This window comes from Helicoverpa armigera, chromosome 17 (assembly GCF_030705265.1).
Source record: "Helicoverpa armigera isolate CAAS_96S chromosome 17, ASM3070526v1, whole genome shotgun sequence".
Taxonomy (NCBI): Eukaryota; Metazoa; Arthropoda; class Insecta; order Lepidoptera; family Noctuidae; genus Helicoverpa; species Helicoverpa armigera.
In genome coordinates, this window is record NC_087136.1 from 7887839 (window position 1) to 7900976 (window position 13138).

Sequence of the window (13138 nt, forward strand, 5' to 3'; positions counted from 1 at the left end):
AATTAAGTTTCCATATAATCTAATAACAAAACCAGTTGTAGATTTTCTATCCACATTATCTCCTGCATAATCAGAATCTACCATACAATCTAAGATGTCAGTGTTTACATTATCAGAGTATGTTAACTTTAGACTTTTAGTTTTATACAAATACTTTAATATTCTCATCGCATATTTATAATGTGTTTGGTTATAACAACTTTGATATCGGCTTAGATAATTTACACTATATGCAACATCTGGCCTTGTGCCTGTACTAATATACAATAATTCACCTATTATATTTCTGTACTTAATACTTTCATCTACTTCTTTAGCTTGTTCTAGTTTTAAATTTGTTTCCATCGGAGTATCATATAACTTAGTATTATTCAGACCATACTTTGCAGCCAAAGATTCAATATATTTTGTTTGGTTTAGAGTCATAGTACTTTTATCATTGCTATAATCAATATCAATCCCAATATAGGTTTTAATTTTCCCTAAGTCTTTCATTGCAAATTTTTTCATCAGATTGGTTTTTACTTCTATTATTTTATCTCTGTCTTTACAACAAATTAAAAAATCATCGACAAATATTAAAATGTATATTGGATCTTTGCTTGCTCTGTTAACATAAAGACAGTAATCATAGTTACTTCTAACAAAATTTAGTGTACTAATAAATTTATCAAAACAATCATACCATACTCTAGGACTCTCTTTGAGACCGTAGAGTGCCTTTTGAAGTTTGTAAACTCTACTGTCACCAGTTTCATAACCTTCAGGTTGATTAACATACACTTCTGACTTTACATCTGCATTTAAAAAGGCTGTCTCTACATCCATCTGTTCAACAAATAAATTATTTTTACAACTGTATGACAATAGAATTTTCAAAGTTTGCATTTTTCCTACTGGTGAATAGGCATTATCAATGCATTCATTTTGTTGGAATCCCTTCACAACTAATCTAGCTTTATAAACATTATTGCTTTTCCTTCTAAAAACCCATTTAATATCTATAACCTTTCTATCTTTCGGTCTTTCAACAAGTTGCCAAGTATTATTTTTATTTAAGCTATTAATTTCAGAGTTCATTGCCATTTGCCATTGTTTGGACTCATTTGAGGTCATCGCCTCCTCAAAAGTGTCTGGAACACTTGCATCAATGTAGTTAACATATATAAAATGTGAAACTGGATTACCATATCTTAAAACTGGATTTCTAATTATTTTATGTGATTCTACTTTATCCTTTTCCTTATTATCATTTGAACTATCGTCATTAGAATAAGTCTCGTCTACATCTACAAAATTTTCATCGCTATCCTCATCAGTTTTAGCTGTATCGTCTGAAGTTTTCTGAGTTTCTAAACATTTATCTTTCTCATCATCTAACTTTTCTAAGCAAATCAGTTCTGTATTTTCTTCAACTACCTGAACATGTCTAGCATTAATTATTCTATTATTTAATAGAACTCTATAACTATTTTCATTATAACCCACTAAAACTCCTACTTGTGCTTTATCATCCCATTTAGTTTTTCTTAAAGCTTCAGGAACCCTGACAAAAACTCTACTTCCATAAATTTTTAGGTGCTCAACATTTGGTTTTATTCTAAAAAAGATCTCATATGGAGTTTTATTTTCTACTGTATTTGCAATAGTTCGATTTTTTAAATATGCTGCTGTCTTTATTGCTTCAGGCCAATATCTTCTGTGAATTTTAGCTTCTCTCATTAAACACCTAGCTATATCCATAGCAGATCTATTATATCTTTCCGCTACCCCATTTAATTCATGGACATAGGGTGGACATGGTAATAACTCTATACCCTTCTGCCTAATAAAGTTATAAATTTCCTTATTTAAATATTCTTTACCATTATCGCATTGAATTTTCTTAACTTTTTTGTCAAATTTATTTTCTACTAAATTTACAAATTCTATCAAACAACTAGCAACTTCAGACTTACTTTTAATACAAAATATCCTTGTGCATTTACTATAGTCATCAATAAACGTGAGGAAATACTTTTCTCCTCCATATCCAGATGTGTTATGTGGACCGTTCAAATCAGTATGAATTAATTCTAAAATTTCAGTAGTTTTTGTTCTATTATTTTCAAAAGGGACATTACTCATTTTACTTTGAATACAATTGGAACATTTCATGTCTATACCTTCAATCCTATCAGGCAAACCGTGTACTAATTTATTATTTATCAATTTATTTAAATACTGAAAGTTTACATGACCGAGTGCTCTATGCCATTTCTCTTTTTGAGTCAATTTAACTGAATGTGTATATATCTCATTTTTACAGACAAAACTTTTTAAGCAATACAAGTTGTTTATTTTATTAGCCACTGCAATTAATTCTCTTACACCATTATAAATCTTTGCATAATCATTTTTAGCTACTATTGTGCAACTTTTAGTTATCTTTGAAAGACTTAACAAATTTTGTTTAATACCTTCAACATAATAAACATTTCTCAAATCTACATTCTTTTGGTTGTAATAGTTCTTAAAATAAATTTTAACAGTACCGACTTTGGTAGCTTTTAACATTTTACCATCTGGCAGTTTTACATTGACAGGACTTTTCAAATCGACTGAATTATAAAAATATGTATCATTATTTATTATATGGTCAGTACACCCACTATCTAAAAGCCAATTAATTTCACTGTTATTGTTATTACATTCATCTGTTTCAATACACCCCCATACCTGACTTTCCGGATCACATATTGTAGCCATCCACGACTCCGATGAGCAGTTGTTTGTTGATTCACCACTGGACTGACCTTGACCACCAAGATGATTTTGACCTGCACCACGGCTATGACCTCTAAAATTGTATTGACCTCTTCCTCGGCTATGACCCCTGTATGCTCCTCCTCTGTTGTAACTTCTTTGATGACCTCGAAATGTCGGATGTCCTTTATTATATTTCTGGCCATGCCAGCAGTCTTTCTTGAAATGACCAGTTTTTCCACAGATAAAGCACTGAGTTACAGATTTGGTAGCGAATGTACTCACATTGTTTTTCTTCTCCGAGTCACTAGCAGCCATATTTTTCTCTTTTATTTTAGAACATACATAATCAACTGTTCTTTGTTGTTCTGGAATCACGTCAAGAAAATCTCCAATATAACTGTAGCTTGGTGGAAGCGCTCGTAGTAGATATCTTAACTTTTCAGATTCATCTAATTTTCCTCCGGCATTTTTGAACTCGTTTATTGTTTTCTCAAAATCAACAAAAAATTCTTCAACTGTGTTGTAATTGTTTAATTTTATCTCTTCAATTTTTCCTCTACATATTATTTGCATTGCTGTTGACTGCGTTAAATACATTTTGTCAAACTTTTGTACCATTTCATATGCTGTTTTGCATTCAGTAATATACTCTAATTGTTTATCTGAGATTGTGCTCATTATTATGGTTCTTGCTTTGAGATCCTTCTTTTTCCCTGCGGCGTCGGGATTTTCCGTCTTAACAATGGCGGCCTCGTGGCATTCTTTGTATTCCAACAATGTTAACAATCTTAATTTCCAACTTGAATAGTTTGCACCATCAAAAATAGGTATCAAAATATCTTCCACCTTTGCTTGTTTAGCCATTTTACCGACAATGACGATGTATTTTTGTAGATTTACGTATTTTCACAACAATTTCTTCTTCACCTTTTTCAATGCTTTCTGTCACCATAACCTCAAAGTCTTAGTCGTATTTTTTATCGTCATTGAACTTTATTCTTCTCTCACACTTTAGTTTTCTTTCGAACCACGCTCTGCTACCATGTTGAGGTAGATGGATCGAATTGAAAGATTTAATATTATACTTTAGTTTATTATAATGAAAACAGCACATTTTGGAGCACACCATTTTTCACACCGAGCAAGAACAAGAGAACCACAGACAATCAAAAACAGTATTAAGTCTTTTAAACCACAGATAATAAATTTACTTATTACAACAATAGTAATAAGCATAATGTCATGAAAAAATATACTTTGCTTTCTGATCTGTTATTATTTTAGTGTAATTTAGATGACCTATGATTTTGAGAAAAAGACCTGAAGCTTAACTACAGTTGCTCCTCTGACTCTCAAAGCATGATTTACCTATACCATATACAAAGCAATCCCAGTGGAAGTTTGTCCCTCAATCACGCCTAAACGGCAGCACATACTCTACTGATACTTGACGGTGATATAGCTTACACAACAGAACACACTCACCATACATTTTGTTATAGTTAGGTAACTTTCCTAATGACGCGAGCAAAACCTTGTAACCCGATAAACATTTATAAGTTAATGCTAAAACGAAATCACATAAAACACCCATGGGAACCACCCAAGTGTTCTGAAGTCCATATTGCCGTGATTACACCTATGTAATGATAAACAGACAATATTAAATGACAATAAATCGATGGACACTTGACGATAAGAATGGCGTGATAAAGCTATCGATGACAAAGTTATTGCAAAATCATTGTGTGAAGTATTCCGACTGACGTGTATGGTAAAAATGTTTGTTTTGTATAGTTAGTAGTTTCTGATACTGGTTTTTCCCGCCTCTCGAGGACAATTCTTCCCGCACCCGGGTAAAAAGCGCCAATATGTTATGACGATATGTCCCAAGCTGCTTTGAGGTTTCGTCAAAACCAAAGAAGTTTTTGCAAGAAATAGTGACAAACACTCATCCTACAGTTTATGTATGTTTTTAGGTATTCAAAGTTCCTCCGTATGTGCATTATTTATATATCAGTATTTTCTCCAGTAATCACAAGTTGATATATCACAGTTGAGTGAGAATAAAAAATGACACCTACCGGAGAAGGGGTCAAAATTATCAAACATTGATTGAAACATGTCTAATGGTTATTTTAATTCACAGGGCATTAAGAAAACCTAGCGGTGATTGTTAAATGATAACTTTGAATTTTTTTTATAATGTATTATAGAGCAGGATATAATATTAAACCTATATTTATTCCGAACCTACAATTAACAGCCAAACCCTTACATTTTTCTAACACGCGCACAAACCCACATACACGTCAACACAGCACGTCTGTCTGTCACACTAAGTGTATATATCTAATTAGTTGGGTATAAGGGATCGTGTCACGTGCCACTCAAGTGGACATTGATTGCGGTCCAAAAGACCAAGGGCGTAGTGGGGTGACTTGAATCAGCTGGGTTCTGTCGTAAGTAATACCTACTTACTTGTAAGAAAATTGTTGAGGTACAATTGAGTTGATAAGTTGTGAATAACGCCTTTTAATGTCTGTCAAATTCACGGGTTAATTTGTATTTTTGATTCGGTAAAATTGATGAAGAAAATAATGTTTTTTTTTTAATATACCTAACAGCAGCAGCGGTAAAATATGTTAACGAATTTATTTGATAGAATTTTAGATCTCACTAAAGTCCCTAAGTGTTAACCCAACCAAAGCTTCAATTCTCTTAATTCAAAAACAAGTTCCACTAATAGAGCATGTGTGTGTATAATGAAGTCTTCGACGATCAAAATGACACTAACAACATTAACTTAAGAAAAAAATATTTTTGCCCACGTATTTGATGCAAAAACATCCCCTATACGTAGGTACTTAATGACACCTCCACAATGACAGACCCTCAAGAAAAACAAAAGACGGTGTAGAGCTATGCCCAATGATTGGCACCGCCATTATCGGGTACAACACACTGTTACCCGCATAAACCCGGATTACAGACGATTTGACCGGGAGAACGTGCTTATGACCGGTTATAAGGATAGGTTAATTGCGAAATGAGAATATTAGATATTTTCGGACAATAATAAGAATGCAGTAGAAATTAGAAAAATCTGGTATTTCAAAAGTCGTAGATAATAGTATAGTATAGTAGATAATAATTATAGTCAAGAGGTAAGCTATTCAGTTTTACATGTATTTACTTATAGAAAATTACGAAGATTTTTATCCGTTTTAAATAATGAGAAGAACAAGTTACGTCTCAAAAACAATAGGACTTGATCAAACACTTCTTTGACCAATTCAAATTTAGAATGTTCTTTAAAATATATTGATATAAATATACTTTTGAAATTATATGAATTATTTAAGTATAATGAAAAGTTAATGAGGCAACGCTATGGTAAATATAATTTCAATGGTGATATTGTAAAAACATATTTACTAAAATGGTATGCAATATTACGGCAATATAATTTTAATGCAAACAATATCAATTATGTATTAATAAATCATCGGTTTTCGCTATTTGAGCAATGTTTAATTATATGGCCGGCTTTTCATATAATCCTTATTTCCATTGTTTTATTGCGCTTATGTATTTATTCGTGTGCATTTTCCATTTATTAATGCACAGTTTATTGAAATATTGCATATGGCTATATGTTTTCTTTATCACATGGAGCGTAAGCTACGATTAGGTACTTATTATACATTTATGTTTGTATTTTGAAATTAAAACTTGGAAATTATTTATTCACAAACCTAAGCTTCCGTATATTCAAAATAAACTGATATGCAATTGTCGTCACATCGCTCAACTTCCACAGTTAATATGAGCAAATAAACCACGGGTTCACTGAAAGCTGTCTCTTTGATAAATAAATATATTGTTGAAAGTTACATTTTATTTGCTGGCTCTAAATTTTTTTTATAATATTTACATAATATTTACATTAATTTTAAAAATTTAAAAATAAACTTATATGTACAACTTAAAACTAATACATTGCATCAAAAAATTGCTCCTCATCGCTGTCACCGGGTAATGTACCCAGAAGGCTGGCAGCATTGCCACGTTGGATGGCAATGCTCAACCTCTGTGCGAAATAAAAGCCAGCCCTTGGGTCGCCCTTGTTGAAAGTCACATTGGCGTCCTAAAATCTACAACTTTTGTACTCAAGTTTGATAGTTTGAGGTACGTTTGTCGATGACGTGACACGCATATTAATTAAAGACTGCTGCCTTATATTTACAAGTGGTTTGTAAATGCACCTTCTATTATCTCTTTTCTTGAAAAATTGTGAAAATTATATTTCACAAAATGAAACTGCCGGTTAATTAATCTGTGGTTTGCTCTTGAAATTCTCCGTCGATATTAATAAAGTCTAATAATACGCACTCTTGAATGGAATTTCCTTCGCTCAAAGCACTACTATATCAGTCATTAAAGTACCGAGAAATCTTATCTCACAATGACCATTTCATTTATTTTCGGAGACACAGGAGTCATACCACCTGCACTTGAGATGGCTGAAGCTTTTAGAGAAGCATCAATAGATTCTGATTATGCCACTTCAGATGACAAACCAGACAAAAATGAACCTTAACACACATTCACAAAGTCGAATATTGTAAAAGAGTGCAATGTTGCTGACAAATCTCTCGAAGTTAATGAAACAGAACGAGCGATAAGTGAAACTGTGCTTAATTATGTACGTGTTGCGGTTGATTTTGGTCTGACAGGTGCTAATATTGGTTAAACGTTACACAGTGCAAGCGAAAATAATCTTAATGATTGAGAAGGTGAAGTTCAAATTTAAAGTGATGGAGGTAAAAGTTTCGTGGCGCCACGCTTTGTCATGCCGATACGATCTATATCCGGTGCAGTTTCGGGATGAAAATATTTTTACTTATCTTAAGTGGTTGTATCTGCTTATTAATTAGCTTTGGAGGGTACATCTCGAGCTGTCAAATCAAACACTTTGTCGGTACCGTTCGATCTCTCAACTAATAGACGATGATTCTATGAAATAGTGACGTAGTCAATACTTAATGTTATGTCTAAATTCTGAGTGAGCATTCGTAATGGGAAACGTCATAATTATTTTAGTTAAGTCATTCATTTTTTTTAAATAGAGATTTAAATGGTAAATAATGCAGTGAGCGTAGCGTGTTATCATCAAAAAACATTGGGAGCATTTTTAGATTTATTTATTTATTTAAACATTTATTTCAAACAACAAGACTTATTGTGTATGAGCCTACTTCTTTTATTATGCCGAAACATTGTCAAAGAATATAAATATAAAACTGGAAAAATAGCTTGTCATCGCGTAGCTTACTTTCTAAGTTTTAAAGAGTCCTATCTTTCATTCCGTTTAGTTAAGGTGTCCTAGCTTTACCATTTGCATTTTATCTGAAAATCCGACTTCCACTAACCCATATAATGATTCCAATTAAACATGATTACGATACGCGACGCACCTACCGTTAACATCTTCACTCCTACTTCCTACATTACTAAAAGATAATACATAGAAATTGTGTATTAAAGTCACCTCATAAATATGTATATGTCTCGGTCTGTGGTCACCGCGACTCTTGCGCAACTGTACTGCCGTCGCGGTGGACAAGGAATACGTGGGAATTGCTTTGGGACTAGATTTTTTAATGAAAATCATAGCTTTGATGCCATAGGAAGAGATTTATAGGCAGACAAAATTCGTATTATATTATGAATCCCAGATAAAGGAATCAAATAAATAAAGCGTTTCAGCCGAATCCAAGTCTATTCGGTAACGGTTACTAGGCAATAATACACGCAAATGTCTCATCAATAAATCACAAAAAACATCTATACTGAAAACCCGCATTGAGTGCACGTAGTGCATAACGCTCGATCCTTCTCTGTGTGGGAGGAGACCTATGCCGAACAGTGAGACGATAAAAAGGCTGATGATGATGATGATATCTACAGATTATTTTTTTGTTATAGTGAGTGAGCAAAAATAAACCTTATAAGTACTGTGAACAGAATTTGAACTTTCAACTCCAAATTCTCGACATTGGTCCATTCTACTCCTTTCAATATCCATCAGTCGGCGTGTAATAGAAAAAGTGCTAGGTGGTACACCGCGGATCCTATCACCGTTTGTTTGACGGCGAGAATAAAGCAATGTCTCTTGTGCAGTGCTTTTTATGCATTTTTCTATTGCTTTTTTATGAATAGTGTGTGGAGATATTTGTATTTGTGGGGTTTATACTTTTGTGGAAAGAAATACACTAATGGACACACTCAGAGACATTTAACGGTTACTCAAGCCGTTCCTTAGTGCAGGATTTCTATCAGAATCTGTCACTAAGGAGTGACTTAGTAATCATTAAATGTCTCTGAGTGCGGGGGTAAATCGGCCGATTTTGATTCTGATGATGATTGTAATTGAGTAAAGATAGTATTCTGGAAACGGCCAAATATAGAGCACTTTTTTACCTGGTGCGAGAAGAAGTTGTAGTGAAAAAGTTTGTAAAATACACGGATGCTATACGTTGGAGCTTAGTAATTATCTTGTTATCGTTTTTCAACAAGACATGAGTAATTTATTACCTAGATAAGTTCCTTGAATTTTGGCTACTAGGTACCTGTCAAAGTTCTAAAATTACGGATGCCGCAACATTAGGTAGTTACTGATGACTAGCTTTTGACTAAGTAAATGACAGATGATGACTCATTGATAAAAAATAATTTATGTTCCTTTCATCTTTACTCATTTACATTTTCCCACACACTTAACAATTGTCAACTGAACGGAATAAATTCCCCCATTCCTTAAAATAATGGACGACGTTCTAAGTTATATGAAAAGTAAATAATAATTATTATAATTAACAAAATCACACGCTGTGACAATGCACTTGAGTTAATTTATTTTAATAAAATGTCAACTATAATGACATTTATTTTTAATTGTACTTAACATTAATATTCATGACTTGATGTGACTTTTAGGTGTTTTAACTGCCACTTATGTCATATTTAATTTCATTTTAGGTGCCGTAAAGTTGTTGACTCTTCACAGGACTGTACTTTTACCCTTATACACTTTTAGTATAGGTATACCCTTTCAAGAAAAGTTTCAGTACACATAAAGAACAATTAAAGCTGAATGGAATACCTGACAAAATTCTAATGTTTGAAAAAAACTTAAATGCCGCTGACATTTTAGAAAAATGAAAACAAGTTTTTGAAAATTGAAAACCTTCTAAAAACAACACTGTAACCTAAGGAAGGTTAATACAAAATATTCTTTATTTCCATTTAATAAAATTGTGTGATCTATCCTTATTAGTTATCCTTCCTCCTCTTTCCTATTTTAATCCTATTGAATTTGTACTTTGGTCACTGTTGAGTGACCCACCACCATAACTTATAAAAATACGAAAAACCAATGTATCTCATACAGTTACCTCTCATAAATTAATGACAAAATATGAGCGACTCGCGATAAGCATCGCTCCATGAATGGGGTCATGCATTTTCGCAACGAGGAAGGACGGGCTCGCTCCATAACACCGCCGCGGAAGGAAACTAGGGAAGTTACCTTTCCAGAAAAATTACTGTACACATGGAACATAGTTTAAACGCAATGGTATAATAAAAAACCTTAAAAGCCGCTGACATTTTTGAAAAGTTAAAATAACTTTTTGAGTTGCAGACGTACCTTCTAAAAGAAACAATATAACCCAAATACAATCACAAAAGTGTTATTTATATCCAGTAAATAATAAAATGGTGTGATCTATCCACATTTATACCTTTAAGAAAGAATATTACTTACAAAAATACGAAATCCCAATGTTGTCTCATAAATTAATGACAAAATATGAGCGACTCGCGATAAGCATCACTCGTGAATAGGGTCATGCATTTTCGCAACGAGGAAGGACGGGCTCGCTCCATAACACCGCCGCGGAAGGAAACTAGGGAAGTTACCTTTCCAGAGAAATTACTGTACACATGGAACATAGTTTAAATGCAATGGAATAACAAACCTTAAAAGCCACTGACATTAAAACAAAATTAAAACAACTTTTTGAGTTGCAGACGTACCTTCTAAAAGAAACGATATAACATAAAGAAAATCACAAAAGTATTATTTATTTCCCGTAAATAATAAAATGATGTGCTCTATCCACATTTTTACCTTTAAGAAAGAATATTACTAATCCAATCTCGTCTCATAAATTAATGACAAAATATGAGCGACTCGCGATAAGCATCACCCGTGAATGGGGTCATGCATTTTCGCAACGAGGAAGGACGGGCTCGCTCCATAACACCGCCGCGGAAGGAAACTAGGGAAGTTACCTAACTTCGGTCACGCTACAATGTTTTAGGGTTAAGTGTACGATTCAGGTATTTGTTGGATATTTTTTTTTGTGTGTGTGAAGTGTTTGGTTGTTGTGGTTCTGTACAATGAAATAACAATCATTTTATGCGCATTTAATTTTTATTGTATGTACCTACATAGTTTTTTACAAATCAATTTTATTTGCTTCATTTTTTATCGCTTAATTGTTTTGGCACATAAAACAAAAGGTATTTTATGCTCGATTTTTGTATGTTATATTTAAAGTAGACTTGGGACGATGTTGTGTGACAATTACATACAAAACATTCAATAAACGGCTTTAAAACAGGAAGATCACTTTTTTATTTAATTCGCGAAATGTAATGTTCTTTACAATATAATATTTTTCCTCATATTAAATTCCTTAATGATATTAGGTAGGTATCTAATAACAAATCATTTTATGATACTGCCTATGGTGGCCGCCTATCACACGATCACAGCCTACCACAAAACTAACCAGTTTGATAATAACTTCATCAGTAACATCATTAATTTATTTTCTCTTTGCCCGAAATATATACCGACAACATTCGATAATTACCCATAAAATTAACATGTTTGATTGATTTTATTGATCTGAAAATTATGTTACGTTACGTTTTTCTAAAACAACAATTAAATTCAGTTAATTGATCAATGCGCGGCATATACTCTTAATAAATGTCGTTTAAGTTAGTAATTTTCATTGTCATAAAAAAATATTGAAATAGGTACTTCACACACACGTACCTATACTTTTTTTGACATCCTCAGTAGCGGGAAAACCAAAGTTGAAAATTGACAAATCGGTTTCTTAGTTCCTGAGATTAGCGCCTTCAAGCAAACAAACTTCTCAGCTATAAAATATTAGTACTATACCTACCTTTAGATGAAAGTCTTTCCTACTAAAATCTCTATACAATTAACTAAGATCATCTTTTCCCCTTACAGCAGTGCATTCCACTTAGAAGTTCACCTTTGTCGTAAATTCGTAATGTTTTCTTACAAAGTAGTAGAGTAGTATGGAGCCGCCTTTACAAGTACATACCAGGGGCCCGATTCTCCTAAGTTAATAATGTCAAAATCGAATAGAAATCGAATCGCAATATGATCGCAATAGCAGTTTTAACCATATCGGGCATTCTGCTACTAATATAAGACCAATCGTATTCCAATGACATTCGATTGGTTTGCGATTGGTCTGCTATTTTGGTGATTTTGGTCTACGAGTATACGGTAGTTTGCTGTACAATCGTTTTGCAATCGTAAATCATTTGCAGACAAAATGATTCATTATTGAATGACAGAAAGGGATAAAAACGTTTATTTCAAAGAAAAAATAACGGAATGCCACATACGCTTCAATCGTAATCGAGTCGGGATTGGATCTCAGTCGAACCGAGTCGAACGTGAATCGTATGTCGCTCAAGTAAAATTAGGAGAATTGGGCCCCTGATCACTAATGACTCGGCGACTATAAGTCTGCAGCTTTTATGGTCTCGTCCTTAAGTCCTGTGATGAGATGAACATAGCTGTCTTTGATTTTTATGATTAGATGGAGTTCCTACCTATCTATGTACGTACATATGTATATCTTAGACACCATGGCTGATAAAAAAAGGTGAAGGAAAACATCTTGAGGAAACCTGGACTATAAAGTCCGAAATCACCAACCCGCATTGAGCAAGCGTGGTGATTAATGCTCAATCCTTCTCCGTGTGAGAGGAGGCCTGTGCCCAGCAGTGGGACGATAAAAAGGCTGTAACAGTATGTACTTGACATGTTAAATCCTGAGCAATTGGTAATCAATAGCCATGCTTTTGCTGACTGAGATAATGTCATTAATTGTATATGACACGTTGGGACAGGAAGTAGACAGGTCAGGAGTTGAATCAAACTTAAACTCTTCGTCATAAATAGAAGAAACTGCATATTCGTCATTGCATCATACTTAAAAACTGCAAAAATAATAGCCATATTTGACTAAGAATGTATTTTACAATG